The sequence below is a fragment of the Mirounga leonina genome, unplaced genomic scaffold (genome assembly GCF_011800145.1).
Source record: "Mirounga leonina isolate KUSES-001 unplaced genomic scaffold, KU_Mleo_1.0 Mir_95, whole genome shotgun sequence".
Taxonomy (NCBI): domain Eukaryota; kingdom Metazoa; phylum Chordata; class Mammalia; order Carnivora; family Phocidae; genus Mirounga; species Mirounga leonina.
The window spans coordinates 11,736,099-11,760,134 of NW_023270865.1; the positions used below are offsets into that span (position 1 = coordinate 11,736,099).

The 24,036-nt window shown below is 39.3% G+C and overlaps 2 long non-coding RNA genes across 2 annotated transcripts in view; both read left to right on the plus strand.

Annotated features, from left to right (window-relative positions):
• Positions 1 to 210: 210 nt before the first annotated feature.
• On the plus strand, positions 211 to 5,220 carry LOC118006253. Its single transcript, XR_004678025.1, has 2 exons — positions 211 to 3,279; positions 4,304 to 5,220. It is a non-coding gene; the product is annotated as an uncharacterized LOC118006253 (long non-coding RNA).
• Positions 5,221 to 12,960: 7,740 nt separating this feature from the next.
• Positions 12,961 to 24,036, plus strand: part of LOC118006252 — a 52,718-nt gene continuing 41,642 nt past the window's right edge. The window contains exons 1-2 of the long non-coding RNA XR_004678024.1: positions 12,961 to 13,539; positions 15,732 to 16,065. This is a non-coding gene — a long non-coding RNA (uncharacterized LOC118006252). The remainder of the gene's footprint in view (positions 13,540 to 15,731; positions 16,066 to 24,036) is intronic.

Sequence of the window (24,036 nt, forward strand, 5' to 3'; positions counted from 1 at the left end):
TTTCCACAGGAGGGAAGGTGATACTTCCAACCAATTCCATGTGTTAACTGGAAGAGCAGAATAAAGGAAGAGTCACAAAGTGTCAGGGAATGGGGGGGGGGAAGCTTGAGAAACAGAGAGACCAGCATATAACAATAGGAGTCAACACTTGGGAAGCACACTTGAGCCAGAGGAGAACGCTTTGCGACTGTCCGTTTAGCATTCATGCTGCAGAAACTGAGCCCAAGAATTGACTTTTATTTTGAATTTCCTGTGCCCCAAAATACTTCCATCTGGTAAAAGGTAGGGCATACATGACCACCAACATCTGATTAAGTATTTGTCAAACACTGACTACATGCCAGGCTGAGGGCTAAGCATAGGGGACAGAATAATGAACAAAATAGAAATACCACTGGCTTCATTTTCTCCACATATAGTGTCAAGCACCAGTAAGCCTTTAGTACTAGTTTTATAATACAAAAAATCTGGTAGCAAGAGATGGGGCTGCTAGTGTAGCTTTGAGGAGAAGTTTCCTGACTGAAAATTTTAAAATATGAGTAGATGCCTGAAGGAAGAAATACTTTCAAGAACTCTAGTCCTAGCTCTGTCCTCTGCATGTGTGTGCATGTGTGTGTACAAGTACGTATTTGGATATTGCCTTGGACTAACTATTTAACATTCTCTATGCCCCAATGTCTTCATACCAAAATGTGATTAATAATAGGTCTCCTTCCTTTCATAGATTCTAATAAAATGATCAAATAAGTGTAGATGTGCAGAAGAATTTGCAGATACTGTTATTTTCCATCCATCCCATCACAGCTGGGAGACACAGCTATATTTATACACATAAATTATCCAACTTCCTTGACATCCAGTGGGCAACATGTGAAACTCTGTGATCCTATTTTGAGTTCAGTTTCTTTCTTTGCTGGATTTCTGCCTCTCTTAGGTGCAATGCCCCATGGACCAGAGGGTGGTGTGGCTGAGAAAGGATCAGGGGACTGGTTTGGTTGACTGTATTCTTCCCTTCTTCCCTTCTCATGTATACCTCCCCCCATGGCGTGGCCCTGGGTGGAAGAAGACAGAGGGTCGTTCTCAGGTCAAGGGTGCAGAAGTAGATGCAATCCTTAGCTTGAATCACAAAGTAATCTCTTGCGTGAAATACTTCAAGAGCCTCGAAAGTGGTCTCTCTGAATCCGCTTTGCATATTTCTAACTCATTTTGCCCAAAGTTGCAGTGTAATATTTTGAAAATGTGAAACTATTCATATCATACTCCTGCTCAAAATCGTTCAATGACTTCTCATTGCTCTTGGCGGACAAAGCCATGAGGGCATTCCAGAATTCAATCTGATGTTACTTTCATACCTGTAAAGGTTGTGATTTTAAAGATGGGAAGAACAGGACAAGAAGTGAGCACAGATTGAAGCAGGACACTGATCTGCTGATCCAATCAGATGAAGAAGCCACCTGGATGGAGGTTAGCTATAGGAACACACGTGGGATGTACTTGTTAGCTCTAGAAAGTACTATATAATGGGACTTGGCTTGGCAGTGAGAGTAAGAAGAAGATTTGCCCTAGATGTCTATAGTTCAGGATATGATAACACTGAGAGATTTGGTCTAGTTATTAAGAAGCCTCAGTATGCCAAGAAATCCTAAATATTCCCCTGGGAAAGCAAGCTCAGGATTGTTTGAGGTGGCAGGATTTCCTCCTTTTTTTAGGGCTGAATGCCGTTTGTGACAACATGGATAAACCTTGGAGGGGAGAACATTATGCTAAGTGAAATAAGCTAGACAGAGAAAGGCAAATATCATGTAATCTCACTCAATGCGGGATTTTTTTTAAAAGTTGAATTCATGGAAACAGAGAATGGAACAGTGGTTACCTGTGTCTGGGGGTGGAGGAAATGGGGAGATGTTTGTCAAAGGGTACAAGTTGCAGTTAAGCAGGATGAGTAATTTCTGGGAATCTGGTGTACAGGGTGGTGACTCTTATTAATAATACCATATTGAATACTTGAAATTTGCTGAGAGCAGATGTTAAGTGTTCTCACCACACACGCCAAAGAGGTCACTACGTAAGGTGATGGATATGTTAATTAGCTTGATTGTGGTGGTCATTTCACAATGTATATGTATATTTAATCATCATCCTGTACACCTTAAATATATACAGTTTTATTTGTCAATTATACTTCAATAAGCCTGAAAAAAAGTAGTTTGAAGTAACACCATTTTTCCCTTAGTGGGTAAGCCCCTTTAATGCTAGGGAGGTTTAGAATTAAGTATAGGTGTGAAGAAAGTAAAAACTCATAATAATATTAATATAATATGTATACATTTGTTATCTGTAATGTTTAAGAATATCTGATGTATTAGTGTGTTAATAGCTTAACCTTGTGATTTCAGTTTAAAAATAAGATGAGTGATTATTTTAGGTTTGAAATTTATTTGAAGTCATACTAAGCTTATATAGAGTTATTGGGACATTTAAGAAACTTTAAGAATCACTGTATTTACAACATACTTATAATTACAGAAGTACTTAGGAAAATTTCTCAGATAATTGCAAAATCAGCAAGTATCAACGGGGTAAGTTTATTAATGCACCTTAACGTGTTTCAAGGCAGTAAATTAATTGAGTTTGTAAGTGGGGTCAAACATCAATTGGATCCCTTAAATGATTATTAATATTTGCTCGTCTTTGAAATTGAACAATAAAATTCTTTAAAAGCTTAAAGTGGAACTAAGTTTATGACTTATATAATATTAATTAAAAATGAAGAAACTCTGGGGTTTAATTTTTGTTCACCCAAAGCCTCTAGTTCCTGAGCTCTTAGAATAAACTCTAAATTCCCTAGCAATATCCCCAAGGCCCTCCATGATCTGAATTGGATTTAAATATCCATATTCATCTCTTATTCCTGTTCTTCCCCATAAATATGCTCCAGCCAGGTACATGGTCCTATTTCTTTACTTAATTTTCAAACACAACAACTACTTTCCTACGTCCTGGCCTTTGAAGTTGCTGTTCCCTCCATGTGGAGAGTCTTCCCTAAGGCACAAGGCATTTCCTTGTCATCTTTCTAAACTCGCCCAAGTGGTCTTTCCTGAAGTGAGGTCATGGCAAGATCATTCTGTTCACCCTTTGCGAGCTGGCTACTGTATTTTGCATTTGATCATTCTATTTATTTCTTTCAGATGAGTCATCTCAATTTTTCATGATTTAAACTGATTACACTGTTTGCTTTTATCATTCTTCCCCAACAGAACGTACCCATCCTAAGAACAGGTACGTTGTCTTGTTTACAGCTGACATTGGCGGTTGATAGGTGCTAAATATTAATTCAATAAATGATTGAAAGGTATATTTATGCTTAAAGCAGCAATGTGACCATGCTATCCTGTGCAGTCAGGATAATTTCTTTTTCTCATCTAATAATTACGGAATAATTTTTTCCAAGTTAAATATGCATGTTCCTCCTAGTAAAAGACTGCTGAATTTCCTCTAATAGAGACTGCGTAATATCCATTATGTAGATACATTATGTCTTGAAGAACAATGAGCAGAAGTTTTGCATTTTGCATTCTTTGCATTTGCATTCTCATTTAAAAAAAGGATTGAGAGGGGTGCCTGGGTGGCTCAGGCGTTTAAGCATCTGTCTCTTGATTTCGGCTCAAGTCATGAACTCAGGGTCTTGAGATTGAGCCCCACGTCAGACTCCACACTCTGTGGAGAGTCTGCTTGGGATTTTCTTTCTCCCTCTCCGTTTGCCTCTCCCACTCCTGCTCTTGATCTCTCTCTCAATAAATAAATAAATGGATAGAGAGATAGAAGAAAAAGAGCATGTCTGTAAAACAATAGAACTCCCAAGGAAGAAGAAATATCTTAAAATCATTTATTTTAAGAATCAGAAAAACGGTATTAGAAATTCTGAATATCCTCTCTCCAAAAGGACACTGGAAGAATTCATCATTATGTAACAGAGAGTCATTGGAAGGGAAAAAATCCCAGAGTTTAAGAAACAATAGGATAATGTGAAAGTACGAATAGATGAGAAAAGGAAATTTTAATGAACCAACCTATCATTCCAGAATTAAAATTAAAATTCTCATAAAGTAAGCACTGTGGAAAATAAACTCAAGAAGTCCTTGAGGAAGAAGACCAAGCTGAGAAAACAATGACAGAAAATTATAAATAGAGACTTCAACATAAAAATTAGAGGAGTAAAAGAAAACCCTTGGAACATAGCTTCCATTTAAAAGAGAGAACAAATAATTGATCATTCTCCTTCCCTGTTTTCACTCCACGTCAGGTGAAATTCCTAAAGAGAAATACACACCTCCAGAAATCCCAGTTCACATTCTGAACTGGGCTGATAAAGAAAAAAATTACCTGAGATTCCAACAAAAAATATTCTTTTTCTCAGAATCCAAAGACCAAAAGACAATGAAGAACAATCTAAAGAGGATGCGTGGAAAGCCGTGTGACCAAATAAATTAATGCACAGAGAAGTTGCTTTTCATGTGAAAGTCATCAAAAAGATGCTATTAGATATGTAAGCCTTCAAAATATAAATGAAGAACTGAGGACTGTGCATATCATCTATTCCTGATTAAAAATGGAAATGCTAAACCCTTTGTATTATTTGCTGCCTTGTTGATTCGGGTAATGGTGAACCCCGTGAAACTTGAAACTTCCTTGCTTTCTTCTTAGCTCTCTTTTGGCTTCTTTTTCTGTGTCAGGAAATGTGTTCCCCAACGGTCAGCTTTCAATCCACTGTTCAGATTGACTTCTTAACACATTTGATAACCATATGTAAAAATGACTGTGCTTTTCAATTCCCAGCGCTTGCTAAGAATGTACCTACTGATGACCCAGCAGGACACAGTGGGAGGAGAATTGTTCAACAAAAAGCCTTTTTGCTCTTTTTAAAATGTTTTATTTTTTATTTTAATTCCAGTAGAGTTGACATACAGTGTTATATTAATTTCAAGTGTACGATATGGTGAAGCCTTTTTGCTCTTACAAAAGCAGAATTGCATAGATCTCCACAATGGCCATTTACTTGTCAGGGGATTTAACAATTTTTGGCACCTTATATTAAATGGATCAAGTCATTTTTTTAAAAACTATCCAGATATTTTTAGTCACCAAACTCTTATTCAAATAATACTCCATTCTGGATTTGTGTGTATTACTGAATTAACTATCCTTAAATAGCTGCAATCTCAACCAGGTAAAAAAAGGCATAAAAACACTTCAAGAAAACTCACCAGGGGCACCTGGGTGGCTCAGTTGGTTAAGCGTCTGATTCTTGATCTCGGTTCAGGTCATGATCTCAGGGTCCTGGGATCGAGCCCAGCCTCAGGTTTGACGCTCAACGGGGAGTCTACTTTTGGCTTTCTCCCTCTGCCCCTTCCCCTGCTCTCTCTCTCTCTCTCTCTAAAATAAGTAAGTCTGTTAAAAAAAAAAAAAAAAGAAAAGAAGATTCACCAAATAGTTGTTATCTTGGCAGGATGGAGGTATAAAATATTAAAGAAAAAATTTTTTGTACATCATTCCAGCAATTTCTCTCTCTCTGTTAAGTAATACTTTTTTGGGGGGGGTGTTATCTTGATCATTCCCATCAGCATAAAAGCGTGCCGTTGGAGCTCTTCTCATCTGAAAAACCTTGTCTGGACCTCATTTCCTACCTCCTTGTCACTCCATTTCTCCACTTCTTTTAGCAGCAAAATGTTGAGAGTTGTCCAAATACACAAAGTCTCCGATTTCTCTCTTCAGTTCTATCTTAAATCAACACAAATCAGGTTTTGCTTCGCTGAAACCTTTCTTGTGGAGGTCTCCAATGGCCTCCAAATTCCCAAATCCACTGGACAGCTGTCCTTCCTCATCTTACTTGACCAATCCATAGCATTCGACACATTAGCCAACCCATCTTCTTCACGCACCCCCAGAACCGCCTTCCCGGTTTCCACCCTGAATACTGTCCTTTTCTAGACCCCTTCCCCCACCCCCTGCAATTACAGGGCCTTAGTGCTCAGTCCTACCTCCTAATCTCTATCCATGTCCCCTCGCTTGGTAATTTCATCTAGTCTCAATGCTTTAAATGATATTGTACTAGTTTCCCATGACTCCTGTACCAAATTACCACAAACTTGGTGATTTTAAACTACAGACATTATTGTCTCTCAGTTATGGGCACTAGAAGTCTAAAATCCAGCAGAGCTGGAGGTAGCAGTCCTCCAGGGGGAATATTTTTAGGTAATGATGGGGAAGAAATAAAACCCCCCTTTCAGGACAACTATAAACTCTGACTCTGAGGGTCTCCAGGAAAGTAAAAACAGTTCAAGAGCAAGCCAAAATTTGGTTCCTATTCTCCTCTTGCTTCTGCAGGGACAGGAGAAGCCAGTGTGAGCTGCACAGGGAGGGAGGGGCTTTATCTGCCAGAAGAGACTCCAATTTCCTGCTGCACCACACCCTGTTCTCCGAGCCTACTGCCAGTTAGTATGTTCATTACACTTACTGTTTAAGACCTTTTCATTCACTTTTGGGGCACCTGGGTGGCTCAGTCGTTAAGCGTCTGCCTTCAGTTCAGGTCATGATCCCAGGGTCCTGGGATCGAGCCCCACGTCGGGCTCCCTGCTCTGCAGGAAGCCTCCTCCTCCCTCTCCTACTCCCCTTGCTTGTGTTCCCTCTCTCGCTGTGTCTCTGTCAAATAAATAAATAAAATCTTTAAAAAAAAAAAAGACCTTTTCATTCACTTTAATTTTTTGAGCCTCACAACACCTTTACCTTGCAGTTGGTAAGATGGAGGGTTTCTATAACATTTTTCAGATGAAAAATCTCAACTTCAGAGAGGTTAAGCCCTATCCAATGCAGTAATAACAGGTGGGGAAGGGTCTCACATTCTGACACAAGCCTACTGATTTTCCTTCTGTTATAATACTTCATTTTATCTTGAACCTGAACACCTTGTGTATTGTTTCTGAGTTTGAATTGAGTTTATAATAAATGTTTGCAAAAGGTCATGGTTGAGAAGATTTTGTTCTTCTTTCTTCACCCCCCAATATTTGGAGTTGGTGATCCATTTATAACACATTTTACCCTTTCTTAGTAGAAGCCTCTTTATTTCTGCCTAAACCAAGTAGGGAGTTCAAGTGGGTCTGCAATGAACATGTCGTAAATAATCAGTTGTAAACTGAAGATGTATTGAGTTGAGAACAGTGAAGGGTTGATCAGACTGCATTTTATAAGTTGTGTAAAATTTTCAGCGTGGATAATAGAAATGATTTATAATTTCTTACATATGGGGAGAGAATAAGTCATTGAAGCAGGTTATTTACTTGGATTTTCAAAAGGGTAATATTTCATGCCCTTGAGGTCACAGAAACCAGGGACTTATTATATTTTCTAGTGGTTAAGAGCAGAGATTTGGGAGTAAGACAGAACTGAACTTGCAGCTCATCTACACTATGAGCAAATGACTTGATCCTCAGACACTTGATCCTCAGTTCCTCCATTTGTAAGATGGAGATAATACCAGGGCTCATCTTACAGGACTGTGAGTACTGAAAGGGATCATTTTGGTGTAACGAAATAGTATTAGGGCCACGGACCTGGGATGTTGGATTTTGTCCTGCTTGGGATCCCTTTGTGCCCACATGTTCCCAAGAGGGAACATATCCTTGGCCAGAGCAATGTGTGTGGAATACCACCTGATGTACAGAGAAATAAAATATTTAATATTTAATATTTCTTCTCAGGAAGCTCGCCGAAGATGATACCATGGCATAGAGATAAGAAAGGCAAATCCAAATGGTTTACCTCTGCATGGCCTCAACACCTCTATCTGTTTGACCTGCCATGAGGACTTGTCCCTTTGAGGTGTGGTGTTTTATCCCAGGCCTGGTTATCATGTTGCTGGAAAATCAGGAAACTCGTGTCAAGGTTGCCATGTTGGCCCCTGAAAGGAAACTCATTATTATCAGAGTCATACAAAGTCCATTGTGCATTATAGCTGTTTTGATCATGAACAGGAGCAGTCTCCCAAGCAGGGGCTAGTTTAACCTAGAATGGGAAAGGGAGAGCAGGGGGCACTGTGCCTATCACAAAAGATATGTCTAGTATCCTTATTTCCCATGTTCCTAAGGTCACTTATATTCCCTGAATTGAAGAAGATGAATGAAGAATATTTTCTACATTGGTGCATGGTATGAACAATTTCCCCTGAGCCTCTTTGCTGGTGCATTTGTCTCCATACTTCACTGGCCTAATGATCAGTGTGGTCTCCAGATCTGTAGGGCACTCTGGCCACTTTTCCTGGGCACCACAAAGCAATCCCTTTTGAAATAGCACTGCTTTCTGACTTGATCTGGCTATTGATTCCAACACACTCTAGCCTCTTAGCTAATGATCATGACGATGCTAATGAATCTCTGAGATTTTTCTTGTCTACCTTTATTGCCTGAGGACGAGAGTCAAATCTGTCAACAGGATGGATCCTATGGATAATCAAAGTAGACAGTTCATTCATGCACTTTCACTTAGTGCATATTTAAAAAACACTTTGGAAGGCATTGGGGGTTTACAGCAGTGAATGAAGTCAGTCATAATCTAGCAGAGAATAAAATGTCAAGTGATTACAAGGGTTATGAATGTTGTAAAGGGGAAGTACTGGGCGCTCTTTCAGAGACAGAAGCATTTGACAGCTGGTGCTCATTCATTTACTTATTTTTGCATTTGTAAAAGCATACTCGTCGAACACCTACTAACATGCCAGGTCCTGATTTGGCTACTAGCATATGGCAATGAACAAGACAAAATTTCTACCCTGCGGGATTCATCTTAAAATAAGAAAGACAATAACATTTCAAGGTGTGGATAAGTCCCATGAGGAAAGCAAGGTAAGGAGCAGGAAGTGAGTGTGTGGCCATAGCAGGCTTCTCTGACGAGGTGACAATTGATCGACCTGTTACAACTTGGGGGGTGGGGAGGGCTGTGACTATCTGGGGGAAGCATTCCAGACAGAGGACCAGGAAGTACAAAATCCTGAGTGAGGGGTGTGCTCAGCAAGTCTGAAGAACTGCAAGGACACAGCAAGGAATCAGGTGCAGAGGGAAGAGAAGAGGCAAGGTGTACAATTGGAGGCGTAGCTTGGGACCCCATCATGCAGGGCCTTCTAAGCCTTGGCACCAACTTTGATGTGATTCTAGTGAGTTGGCTGGCTTTGAAGTAGGGAGTGACATGAGCCGATGTATGTTTTGAAAGGACCATCATGGCTACCTTGTGGAGAATGGATTATATTCTTGAGCCAATCTACGGCTGTTTGCTTGAAGAATCTATATGGATTTTATTTATAGGCTTGCAAATACTGATTATTATCTATGAACTGCAGAACAGGCTTAGTTCCACTTTTCTCTTAACCAGAAATTTTCTAGACTGCAATGCATGGCGAAGGCAGATTTATGGGCATGAGATAACTAAACCATGACAATTCCATTAGGAAAACCTGATAGTATCTTTATAATGGCTGGGCCTTTCTAACCATAAAAGGACAAAATGACATTACCCCCTTTTATAATATCTCATACTCTGTTCGGCTCCCATCGTGAATACTTTATTGGTTCTCTTGATTATGAAGCTATCATAAGCAAGTCAAGTTCAGTCCTCATTATTTGTATAGCCATATTCCATCCAGGAGTGGGCCTAGGGAAAAGGAAGACTTCTGCTCTCTCTGCCCAAATAGTATAGTCTCCAATTCAACATAAAAAGTGACTGGGAATAGGGTCAAGAGTCCTGAGTGTGTCTTGGCCATGTGCTAGGTGAAAAATTAGCAGAGGATAAGAGCATTTTGTTGAATAAGCAAGTACTTTGTCAAAGCAAAAGTGCTTTATGAAAAGTAGCTATGTTTTTTTTTTTTAAAGGGCTGCCAAATGACATTTTGGGCAGAAGCTATTACTTTTCTTTTAAACGGGTCACTAAAGGCAGAGTCTTACTGCCCTTAGCAGAGTGGCAATTTAACATAATCACAAGCAGCAAAGCCATGAATGACTAAGACCTATCATTCTTTTTTAAATTTTCTTATTTGAGAGAGAGAGAGAGAGAGAGAGAGAGAGCAGGGGGGAGGGGCAGAGGGAGAGAGAATCTTAAGCAGACTCTCCACTGAGCAGAGCCAGACGCAGGGCTCCATCTCATGACCCTGAGATCACGACCCGAGCTGAAATCAAGAATCAGACGCTTACCCGACTGCACCACCAAGACACCCCGAGACCTGTGATTCTATCATTAGTGTTGATTTGGTGGTCCCCTTGGTTAGGCATTTTCTTTGAGTTTCATTTATCCTGGAGGCATGGCTGTTTTGTTGAAGGTTTTCAAGTATGGGCTCGATTCCATCTTGGTAGAGTTCTTGAAGAGGCAATGGCAAACATGGAAAGGATGATTGGGTCAGATGACCTCTAAATTCTATTTCAACCCTGAGATTCAATGATTATAGGATAGAATCTGAATTTGACGACCAAAGGATTTGAGCTCTGCTTTCTATAATTTTATTTCCTGGTGATTCTTCAGAGTTTCTACGTGAGTTTGACAAAAGCAATTTTCCTTCTGAGAAAAGAATGTTTCAGCCCTTGTATGTCCAATTAAGCCTCTTTTTTTAACGATAGACTAATACGGGTGTAAAAAAAATTGCAAGACACCAGCTGTCCAAGAGAACTGCTGTGATAGGAGTGTTGAGTGTCTGCTGTCACATTCATTGCCACCGGACATGGGAGAATATTGAGTCTTTGAAATGCGGCTTGTGCAAATGAGGAACAGAAGTTTAATTTTTACGTAATTTAATTAATTTGAATTTAAATTTACATAGCTACGTGTGGCTGGCGGCCAATCTCTTGGACAGCACAGTTCCAAGACAACCTGAAGAATTGTTCACCACTAAATAACACAGAAGGATTGAAAATCCGAACATTTCTATTTTACCCAGAGTCAAATAAGCATGGTTATTTACCCACATTTTATCTCTAGTCCTCATATCCTGGCTTTTTATCTTATTTTATTTCTTACTTTTGTTAAAGATTTTTATTTGTTTGTTTGTTTATTTGACAGAGAGAGAGAGAGAGAGAATAGGTAGAATGGCAGGTAGAGGGAGAGGGAGAAGCAGACTCCCCGCTGAGCAGAGAGCCTGATGTTGGGCTCGATCTCAGGACCCTGGGATCATGACCTGAGCTGAAGGCAGATGCTTAACCGACTGAGCACCCAGGAGCTCCCCTCATATCCTAGTTTGTATATATGCATGTACATATACAATATCTCTCTGTGCCTCTCTCTTGTATGTATGTATGTATGTATGTATGTATGTATGTATCTATCTATCTAACATCTATCTTCTACCTACCATCATCATCATCATCTATCATCAACTTAATGTTTTCCATAGCACATTTTGCAACATGCAGAGGGAGATGTGAGGGACAGGGGAACAGAAAGAAATGATGAAGATTCTTTGTGTTCGTTCCAAAGATAAAATTGTCATGCTTTTTTTTTTTTTTCAAAAAAGGAAAAAAAACGGGGCATAGAGAAGTGTAAGAAACCCACTTGTTTAGTTTTTGACATGTCATTAGGGCCAATTAGCTTCAGAGGTGCCTGGGAACTTTTTCAGAAGATTAAAATCATACTCCATAGGAGGAATTCAAGATTTCAAAGATCTTTGCTAACACTTGTGCTCTGCAATATATAGACAAAGTTAAGGAAAAAAAGGGGTTTGGAGCAATGGAGTCCTGGGTTCACTTTTCATAACGCAGAAGCTTTTTTTGTAATGACTTTGAAGAATGAGAGCTTTTAAGGAGAGTGTAGTAGGACAGGATTGATGGCAGGAGTGGAGTTTGATTAAGAGCTTGTCAGAGACTGTGGTGCTAACTTAGTGGGCATAGAGGAGAAATAAATGATTAGAAATCAGTAAAAGATTAATTTCTTCCATTATCTTCCCTGAACATGCTCTTATGTAAGGAATCTTCATCTTAAACCAAAACCATTGTGTTTCCAGGATTTCCTTCCTCTAGCTGCTTCTCCTCACAGGCTGATAGAGTTGACTCTGAACTTTAAATGACTCCTCATTGCTCACAACATCAAGACACATTCCATAAATATCTGCTTCTCACAATTTTTCACTGAAGTATACCTAATGGCAAGACCTGAACTTGAACCCTGAGAAATCAGGGGCATGCCTTGAGGCCTACTATAGCAGCCGAGATATTCTTTTGATGTTTTTTGCTTAACCTTAAAAATTCATGTGTGACTGTCACATCCAAATCATTCTATATTTCTCTGATTATAAAAATAATATTTTAAAATACTCTCAGGAAAAAAGACGGACATGGACACAAGTGTTTCCTGTCTGAAGCCCTATTTTATTGGGTGGCTGATTTATGTGTAAAATATTATTGTATTGAATTTATCAGTTGTAGAGAGTGAGGCTGAGTTGAAGAGCAGTGGAATGATCCATTGGTTGTGTCTTTTAGGTGATTTCACTGCTGCTTCTTGGTGTCATGATATTTCAATAGCTCAGACTTGAAATATATAAGTAGCATTTTCCCCCTTCATTCTTATGAAAATTTTATCAGAGAAATCTCTGGAGAGAGAGGTCCAAATGTTGCCAGAGAGGTGAAAAGCAATGATCTCAGGCTGATATTGGTGGACATTTTGATGGGTTCCTCCCTGAGAGGCACCAGGGTTGAATAACACGCAGACTGGAATAATTTCTGATTCATGAGTCAGATCTCTCCTATTATCAGAAGAAAGTTGATGTTTTTGATCATCTATTTTACCACTGATACTTTTAATCAGATTAAAATGAAAAAAGTTTCTGCACAGCAAAGGAAACAATCAACAAAACAAGAAGACAACCAACTGAACGGGAGAAGATATTTGCAATGATTTATCTGATAAGGGGTTAATATCCAAAATATATAAAGAACTTATGTAACTCAACATCAAAAGAACAAATAATCCAGTTAAGAAATGGACAGAAGACATGAACCAACAGTCTTAACTCTTAGTTCCCATGATCTACTTTCTTATCTAATTCTTAAATTTAATTTTCTTTACATTTAAAAGAATCTTTATATGAGATGGACCATACATGCACATGGTTAATACATCCTTGTCATGCTCAATCTTTGGCTGGGAGCAGCCTGGGGAAATGTGATTGGATGTGAAGGTGGGGGTGAATTTCCAAGTGTAGGAGCTGTGCTCTCAGACCAATGTCCCCCTGCTTCCATGGCAGAAGCACTGCTATGCATTTGATATACCACGAGGACTTGTCCCTTGGAAGTGTGGCCTGGGTAGGTCAAGGCTGCTGGAATATCAGGAACTTGTAGTGGTCGTGACCAGATTGACCTCTGCAAGGAGACTCTCATTACTATCATTATTTTTCAGGCCATGCAAGTCCATTGTGCACCATGGGTGCTCTGTTCATGAGTCCATTGGACAGGAAGAGGCTGACCGGGGAAGCAGGATGGCTAGCATTCACCGAGCAGTTCCTCCTGGTCAGTGATGGTGGGTCTTTTGGAGGTGGGCTCTAGGGTGGGTGTTATCATGGTCTTTCTTAAAGGTTTCTCAAGGGCTCTCAGTTGGTCAAATGAATCATCTTTGGAAACTGTAAAGAATGATCACTGTGACTGCCAGTTTTAAATATTTCAAGTGTCTTGATATCACCTTCCCTTGGATACTAGCTTCTGGGGCTCTCCATCCTTTGGCTCCCATCTAGGCTGGAGGTAGGAAGGGAAGGGAGGGAACAGTTGTTCCCTGTACTGAAGTCAATGAACCTCCTGGATTTCAGGCCCTCTTTTCACTGCTGCCCTCCATCATCCTCACCCCTTCAAGACTGGAGTCTTGAAGCAGGTCCTCTATTTCTTTCCCATGGCCTCTTTGCATGTAATCCTGGCTTGGCCTTCCTAGGCTCCTACGAATCAGTTGACACTTCTCAACCCATTTTCTGTCTTCCAGAGTAAGTTTTCAAAGTCACTTCCTGTTTCATTGAAGATGGCTCTAAGCACTCATTTTTTTGTCATCTTGTTTGTTCTACCAAATTGCCCATTTTTACCACTCCATCGAACACAATGAGAAAATCAAGAGGCAAGCACTCTATTCTCAATGAATGATGAAATGAGTACTAATGCACTCACTGTTCTTACTGGCCTGGGGTCTGACAACCACCACCCCAGCAGTTTTGTCTCCATTGGTTGGGCTTCACACTTGCTTTTAGATTCAATTTTTCCAGTTGACCCCATATCCACCAAAACACTCCCTCATCTTTTCTTATCAAGTATGTTGTGATCTGACATGTTTTCACAGAGGGCCACCATTACAATGACTAAATATGGAACATTTATTCTTTCAACCAGCTGTAAACAGACCTCAGTTCCTCAGTCAGCTTTTCAATATATCTTCTGAGCATATTAAATGATGCCATTTGAAGTTTGATAAAAATACATTTTACACTTATTCTCTCTCTTTAACCTAAAGCAGATCTAAAAATGTCTACATCAAAGGTCTTTATCAAATCTCTTCTATCACACTGAGGCTCACCTTTTATTTATTTTATTTTTTTGGTTTTTTTTTTTTTATTCTTATGTTAATCCCCATACATTACATCATTAGTTTTAGATGAAGTGTTCCATGGTTCATTGTTTGTGCATAACACCCAGTGCTCCATGCAGAATGTGCCCTCCTCAATACCTGAGGCTCACCTTTTAGTGCCTTGTTGCCACTGGCTTCAAAGTGGTGTGAAGCAATATTTATTCATTTCAATTGCACTTTCTGTTTGTGATTACATGCTAACAACTTTTCATGATTGATTTAAATATTGCTGCAAAAGTGATCTTTCATGTTATTTATTGCTAACAGTTTTCTTATATGAGTATTAGTTCTGGTCACCAATTCCAATGCTTGGAAAGGGAGGTTTTCCCCATATAGCCAACAAGCCCCCTCTGGTCACTGATTGGGTGTCCTACAGCTCAACTCAGTTCTGACACTATCTACCCAGAGATAGCATCAGATCCCACAGGTTAAGGGTTCAGTCTTACAAGACTGCCCCCCACCCCAAGATGCCAACCCAGGTTGTCACCTATGTTTCTGACTGACTGGCTATAAATCAAAGGTTTCCAGGAACCACTCTTCTCCCCACTTTAGGTTCAATTAATTTGCTAGAGCAGCTCACAGAACTCAGAGAAACATTTTAATTACTAGATCACCAATTTATTATAGAAGTATATGATTCAGAAACAGCCAGATGGAAGAGATACACAGGGCAAAGTGTAGGGAAAGGGTACAGAGCTTTCATGCCCCTGATGACATCACTCTCCCCACTTCTCTGCGTGTTAACCAACCTGGAAGCTCTCTGAACCCATCTGTTTGGGGTTTTATGGAGGCTTCATTACACAGGCGTGGTTGATCAAATCACTGGCCATTGGTGATTGGTTCAACCCCTAGTCTCTCTTCCCTCCTCTCTAGTCACAGGATTGATTCCCTGACAACCAGTCCCTTTCCTTAGGTGTGGTCTAAAAGTTACCTCAATGACAGAACAAAAGATACTTTTGTCACTCTCACTACGTAGGAAATTCTAAGAGTTTTAGAAGCTCTGTGCCAGAAACAAGGGCAAAGACTAAATATATATTTCTTATTATAAATGACAAAGCATAATGAGACATTAAAATTAATTTCATTTGTTATTCAATTACGTTTTGAAGGTCATCTTGATTGCATCCAGTTTTTGACAGTTATGAATAAGGATGCCCTAAACACCGTATGCAGGTTTTTATGTGAACAGATTGTCAACTCATTTGGGTAAATGCCAAGGATCATGGGTGCCAACTTGTATGGTAAGCTCATGTTCAGTTTGGTAAGGCATCACCCAAACTGTACCTGACTGTACCATTTTGCATTTCCACCAGCAGTGACTGAGAGTTCCTGTTGCTCTGTGTCTTTGCCAATACTCAGTGTTCTTCAAGGGGAAAGAAAATGATAGAAGTGAGAAGCTTGTACATAAGGAAAAGACAAAGGTTAAGGAAGGAATCCAGGAAGGTAAAATATAATCTTTTCCTTTTCTTATTCTTAATTGATCTCATAGATAACTATTTGTTCAAAATAATAATAGCAACAATGTTTTGGTTACTTATATCTTGTGAATACATGAGATGAATAACAACAATGTTATAAGGGATGAGAAGGAAGGATTGGGAATACTCTGTTATAAATTACCACACTATCTGTTATTAAATAACATCATGCTAATATAATCTAAGTAGACTTAGATTAGTTGAAAATGTTCAAAGAAAGCCCTAGGGAAACCACTATAGTTTTTTTAAAGAAGCATATTAATATGCTAAGAGAAGGGAGAAAATGGAAGTAATGTCTCTTGTACCAAAACAATCCTTAGCATGTTTTCAGATTAAGCGATTATTTCTAGGGCAGAAATGTATTGCTAGTTTGTCTTATTTTATTTTATTCGTAGTTTCAAGTTTTTACTTAAATTCTAGTTAGTTAACATACAGTGTAATGTTAGTTTCAGGTGTAGAATTTAGTGATTTATCACTAACACACAACACTCAGTGCTGGTCTTATTTTAAAAACTAATTCTTTGCTTGTGAGATGACCCCTTAAAAAAAAAAAAAGATGTGGAAAGTGATACTTGGAGGCTCAGAGAGGCCAAGCCATGTTTTCAAGGCTTGCAGCTAGGGAGTGACTGGCCAGCACGCCAGCCAGGTGGGTATCAGTCTAACCTGTCCTACTTCCTCTTCGGTCATCATTCTCAGTTCTATCTCCTGCTGTCTATTTGCTGAAGGTGCAATCTGGGTACACACACACACACACACACATTTCAGATGTGTAAAAGACGCATGACAGTGGGGCGCCTGGGTGGCTCAGTCGTTAAGCGTCGGCCTTCAGTTCAGGTCATGATCTCAGGGTCCTCGGATCAAGCCCTGCATTGGGCTCCCTGCTCAGCAGGAAGCCTGCTTCTCCCTCTCCCACTCCCCCTGCTTGTGTTCCCTCTCTCGCTGTGTCTCTCTCTGTCAAATAAATAAATAAAATCTTTAAAAAATAAAAAGACGTATGACAGCTTAAGATGGAATGTGGGAAGTGACACATGGCAGGGAAGGAAGCAAGTGATGAAAAGATGGAGAAGATGTAGATGACACTGGCATTCCAACAATCTTGATGTTTCTGTTCAAATTAAGAGGTGAGGCCATATATTGAGAGGGAAAACATGGAGCCAGGGAGGGCAGGCGTCCATAAAAGAGGCTTAATGTGTTTGCCATGGTTAGATCAGCGACTCCACAATTAGAGAAGAAACTAGCAGAGAGTTACCTAGGTGGTCATTGAGAACAAATATGGGGCAGAAGCATTGAAAAGGCTGAGTTAAGGGGAGGGGCTGTTCCTTGTAGCCAGTAGGTCTGGATAACAATGAAAAAAGCAGGATGAAGAATCATGTTAAGAACGGAAAAGACTGAATTAGGCAAAAGAAATTGGAAGAGATTGGAAAATTGATTGATCTCAATCTAATTCCTCTGGGACATTGACGTCATGTAGTTTTGTCATGCACTGGGTTCTGTTAAATGGCATTCCCTCCTGGGAATTTATAGGGAAAGACAGTGGAATGAAAGAAGGTGCTCGTACACAATAATGCTCCTTTTAAGAAGAGTAAGGACAGGAGATTTATTTGTACTGATGAGTGGTAGAAAATGGATCTGCTTATTATGTGATCATTTCATTGCTCGATATGGTCCTTGATCTCAGGGGAAAAAAATCTTAAAACCCACAGGCAGCAAAAGGTGAAGAACAAATTTGGATTCTAATAGCTGCTCAATATTGTAGAGCCTGGAAAGAATTCAGGAGAACATGGCCTTTTTATTCGATAATGTGGAGCTCAGCATTGAACCCAAGGATTAAGATCTTTAAGAAAAGCTCTTTTGATTGTATTCATCCTGCTTTGAATGAAAGCTGGCCTTCCCATGACAGTCCACAGTTATTCCTAGTCGCCAAAACTACAACTATTGAAACTGGTACGGTGGGAGATTTATAATAAGAAAAAGTAACAACCATAGAAGGACTAAAATTCTTCTACTGGATACCTTGAAAAAGTTCAACATTCTATATAAAAAAGAAAAAGAGTAATACCAACTGACTATATATTGTAGCTACTATTCTTTAAAGTGGCATGTCATGGGGTGTCTGCGTGGCTGAGTTGGTTAAGCATCTGACTCTTGATTTCAGCTCAGGTCATGATCTCAGGGTCATGAGATTAAGCCCCATGTCTGGCTCCATGCTGGGCATGGAAACTGCTTAAGATTCTCTCTCTCCCTCTCCCTCTTACTCTCTCCCACTGTGCTCTCTCTCTCTCTTAAAAAAAAAAAAAAAGTGAAGTGGCATGCCATTACAAAAACCATAAATACATTATAGTGATTTCTTTCTTCCTTCCTCCCCCTCCCCCCCGCACTCTCTCCCTTTCTCTTTCTCTCTCTCTTTCTTTCTTTTTCTCTTTCTCTTCCTTCCTTCCTTCCTTCCTTCCTTCCTTCCTTTCTTTCTTTCTTTCTTTCTTTCTTTCTTTCTTTCTTTCTTTCTTTCTTTCTTTCTTTCTTTCTTTCTTTCTTTCTTTTTTCTTCTTTTCTTCTCTGCCTCTCCCCCCACCTCTTTCTGGCAAGGAGGGTGCCATTCTCTGCAGTACATGGATGTTTTACTATCATACATGGAGGAAGGTATACTTTTTATTTCCTCAAATCTATGTAAATTTTGTCTTGAGATTCTGGAGACAAGATGTCTGAACTGACTCCTGAAAGATGAATAATAGTTCCTTCACTTGATCTCTCAGTAAACCCTTAGTGATCATTTACTGAATGTCAGGCACTGTTCTATGCTCTGGGGATAATGGGTGAATAAGAGAGCAGCTCTGCTCTTGTTGATCTTATATTCTAGTTGTGATGATGTTCAATAGCCAAGTAAGTAAATAAGGTAAGTTCAGATAATGATAAATCCTTTGATGAAAAAAACATAGTTTAATTGAATAGTGCTGAGCAGAAAGAAACTTCTTTGGATTAGGGGTTCATAGAAGATTCTTTGAGGTGGTGTCATTTGAAGACCCGACTAATGTGAAAGGGGCAGTCAGGCAGAGATCTCAGGGAATAGAGCCTGGGCAGAGTGCGAACAAGCAGAGGGCTTTAAGGCTGGGAGAGGGCTGAGGCAATCACAGATAAAGAGAGCCTTGATCAAACTATATTTGGATTCCACATTACCTCTGGACTTTGATGTACATCATCCAACAAGTTTTTTTAGGCTACCTTAAGTTAGGTGTTCTCCTACCTTCATTTGAAAGCTTCCTAACTGATTCATATATTTTCAGAAACTGTCAACAGAAGCCCCTAACTGATGCAAAAAGTATTCTTTAAAGAGCATCAGAACTTTGTACAAGTTTGCAAACCATTGTGGATTTATAGTATAATGGTCTCTGTGGTTTTTCTGACTTCCTTTCAAATGCAGTCATGCTGGAAGATAATTTTTAGTTCATGTCTCTTAGAAGAGGGCATAACACTAGGTAGACAGGATGCCTGGCATATGTCTTTTTTTTTTTTAAAGATTTTATTTATTTATTCATGAGAGACAGAGAGCGAGACAGAGGCAGAGGGAGAAGCAGGCTCCCCATGGAGCAGGGAGCCCGATGCGGGACTCGATCCCAGGACCCTGGGATCATGACCTGAGCCGAAGGCAGACGCTTAACCGACTGAGCCACCCAGGCGTCCCCTGGCATATGTCTTGACTGAGTTTATAGAAGTCATGGAGACTTAGTAGCATGTATGTACCTTTTGAGCAATTAAAATTCTGATTATTTTTTGGCATTGTTTACTTTTTGTTGAGGGGCGTAGGCTTTGTATATAAATTTTTTTCACTTTATATGTAAATTATATTTGTATAGTTGAGAATAGAGATAATTTTATTCTATCAGTTTTGTATTATAGGTTTAATCCCTGGGAATTTCAGAGGATAATGTTTATAGTTATCTAATGGAACCAGGGAGACTATAAAAAAAGATTGAAAAATTGGAAATAGGTAGAAGGAATTATTGGGTGTCCTTACTGAGAGTTGTCCAAGCTGTCCACCTGGGAAGTAGTTTATATTTCAGAGATGTAGACCTTTGTGTGACTTGTATGTATTACTGATTAGAATATTCTAAAGCTCTGTAAGGATTGTGGTTAAATTGTAGCAAACTGACAACAGTGCCAGTGATTTCTGTTTGGTAGAAAGATAACCAAAAGAGTATCATTTATTGCTCAGTAAAACATTAAGCACTTTTGTATCTAAATTAACAACTTACTGTCATTTTTGTAAAAAAAAATGCATTTTTCACTGAATATATAAAATTTTGTTTCTCTGGGGCACCTGGGTGGCTCAGTCGTTCAGCGTCTGCCTTCGGCTCAGGTCATGGTCCCAGGGTCCTGGGATCGAGCCCGCATCGGGCTCCCTGCTCCGCGGGAAGCCTGCTTCTCCCTCTCCCACTCCCCCTGCTTGTGTTCCCTCTCTCACTCTGTCTCTCTCTGTCAAATAAATAAATAAAATCTTTAAAAAAAAAAAATTTTGTTTCTCAAATGTTTGAACTAGCTTTATCATCTCTGGTTTCCTCATGAATGAGTTAATATATTTTGGACACATGTTCACTCTATATTTGTTAAGCTTTTAATTTTTTGAGAATATAATTTAATGAGATTTTTATGGATATAATTTTATCCTTTATTTGATATAAAAATTATTCAGGGAACACATGCTTACTATAATAACTTTATTTTTTCTTTATATCATGGCTTATGACTAGGTCAATGCATATATATCCAACTTTTTCTTTTTCAATGACTGTATAACATTTCATAGTATGCATGACCATTATATATCCAATTATTTTATTGTTGATGAATATTCAGCGTATTTCCAGTTTTTTTACTATGTAATGAAAACATAATAGATTTATGTAATAAATAAAATAAATTTATTTTAAAATTTGTAATTTTAAAATAAACAGTGGACTCTCTAAGTACTGGGCTATTTTGATATATTAAAAAAACAAGTATCTAGCTTGCTAAATAAAATTGGAAAATTTCTCACTCTCTCTGAGCACCTATTGTTATCTTTTTTCCATTAAAATGTAAATAATAGTGTCTAAATCATAGCCTTTTTTGTGAGAATTGAATGAAATAATAAATGTCCACACGGTTTGTATAATACCATAGTGTTATGTAAATTCATTAATTTATTGCATGAGTCTTGTTATGGGATGAATTGTGTCCCTCCAAAATTCATATGTGGAAATCTTAGCCCTCAGTACCTCAGAATGAGCATATTTAAAGTAAGGGCCTTTAAAGAGATTATTAAGGCAATAAGAGGTACATGGGTGGGCCCTAACTGAATATGACTGGTGTTTTAGTCCGTGTGGGTTGCTTTAACCATATACCATAGAACAGGTGGCTTATAAACATCAGAAAGCTATTTCTCGCAGTTCTGGAGACCGGGAAGTCCAAAATCAAGGTGCTGGTAGATTTGGAGTCTGGTGAAAGTCCTGCTTCATAGATGGTCTTCTTTCTGGGTTCTCACATGATGGAAGGGATGAAGGACCTCTCTGGAACCTTGTTATGAGGACACTGATCCCATGAGAGCTCTACAGGCATGACCTATGATCTCCCAAGGCCCCACCTGTTAATACCGTCATCTTGGGGGTTAGAATTCAACATATGAATTTGTGTGTGTGGGGGGGACATATTCAGACCACAGCAATGTGCACCCTTATAAGAAGAGGAGATTAGGGCACAAACACAAGGGGAAGAAGACCCTGTGAAGTTGCCACAGGATGGCCATCTACAGCCCGAGGAGAGAGGCCACAGAAGAAAACAAATGTCTGCTGTTTGAGCTGCTCAGTGTGTGATGCTTGGTAATAGTAGTCAGAGCAAACGAATACAGCCCTCTTAATTAGTTCATCTCCAAAAACATTTGGCTAAAGACAAAAAGCTTTTGAGCAGGGATGTCTGGGTGGCTCAGTTGGTTAAGTGTCTGCCTTTGGCTCAGTCATGATCCTAGGGTCCTGGGTTCGAGCCCCGCATTGGGCTCCCTGCTCAGCGGGGACCCTGCTTCTCCCTCTGCCCTTCCTTCCGCTCATGCTTGTTCTCTCTCAAATAAATAAAATCCTGTTAAAAAAAGCTTTTGAGCAAAATGATTATTAAAAGGATATTCTGGGCAAAGGGATTATAAGGTTTTCCCTCCATCTGAGCCCATTCTAGATAGGTGTTCTCTTTACAGATATAAAGAAGCAAAGACAAGAAAGATCCAGCATTTTCCTTCTCATTCACTCTGAGATTCTATTTTCTTTTCCTCAAGGTTTTCTGAATAAGTCTCAATCAAATTATCGTATCACCAAGGACTTTTTATCCTGTTATGAGCATATATATATATTTATATATGTATTATTTTATATGTATTTTTATGTATAAATATATACATTTATTTCTCAAATATTTAAAATTTTTATTATTGAAGTACAATTGACATGGGGCTTTATATTACTTTCAGGTGCACAACATTGTGATTTGACAATTCTATACGTTACTCGATGCTCACCACAGTAAGTGTTGTCCCCATCTGTCACCATACAATGTTATTATAATACTTTTGATTGTATTCCCTATGCTGTACTTTTCATCTATATGACTTTTATAACGGGGATATTTTTATTGCTAATTTGCACAAGTATTTTTTGATGCTGGTTGTCTTGTTAATAGGAGGTTTTTTATTGTTTTTTTTTTTTACCCATGTGCTAGTTTAAACACAGTGTGAAGCGAGATGCTGAGCAGTATTGCCCTAGTCCTTTCTTAGCGAGGCGCCAGGTCATGGGAAAACAGAATCGCGAGGGTCCCCCCACCACGTCCCTCTCAGGCATGGGTCATGCTATTTCCAGCTGACCAGTTAAGCCCATGCTCCAGTGTCCGCTCTGAAGGTCTACTTCACAGCCACTCATAGGCTCTCTTTGTCTTGAAGGTGCTTTTTCCCATGCTTCTTTCTTCAATAAGCTGTACTTTCAGACCTAAGATTCAAATTTTCTCACACCAGAGTTAAGAAGCGTTTGTGCCTGGAAAGGGGAGAGGACTCTGGGGTTTGGAAGCTGGTGCTGGAAAGAGCTTCACTTAGGAAGAAAACAGTGGACGTTATTGAGGCTTTTAAAAAGTGGTAGGAACCTAAAAATAGGCTCAGCATTAGTCATTAGGGAGATGAAAACCAAAACCACAATGACATACTACTTCACATGCACCAGGATGGCTAAAATAAAAAAAAAAAAGACAATATATAAAGAAGTGCTGGCAAGGATGTGCAGAAATTAGACCCCTCATGCATTGATGGTGGAAATGTAAAGTGGTGCATCCACTTTGGAACAGTCTGGCACTTTCTTAAGATGTTACACATGAAGCTGTCATCTGACCCAGCAATTCCACGCTTTGGATATATCCAGGAAAAGTGAAAACATATGTCCACACCAAAATTTGTACGTGGATGTTCATAGCAGCATTAGCACAACAGTCAAAAAGTGGAAACCACGCATTGTCCATCGATGGATGAATGGATGAATAGAATGTGGTATGTCCCTGCAAGTGAATAGCATTCTGCAATGAAAAGGAACAAAGTTCTGATATATGCTACAGCGTGGATGGACCTTGAGAATAGTAAGCTAAGTGAAAGGAGCCAGTCATAAACACCATCTACTGTATGATTCCATTTATGCAAAAGGCCAGAATAGAAAAATCTACAGAGACTGAGGGTAGACTAGTGATTGGGGGTGGGTGATAGGAGTTACTGCCAATGGATATGGAGTTTCTTACTGGGGTGATTAAAACTGGCCATGGTGATGTTTGCACATATCTGTGAATACACTAAAAACCCTTGAATTGTGTACTTTAAATGGATGAATTGTATGATACATAAATGATATCTCAATAAATCTGATAAAAAGAAGTTCCATTTGGAACCAGA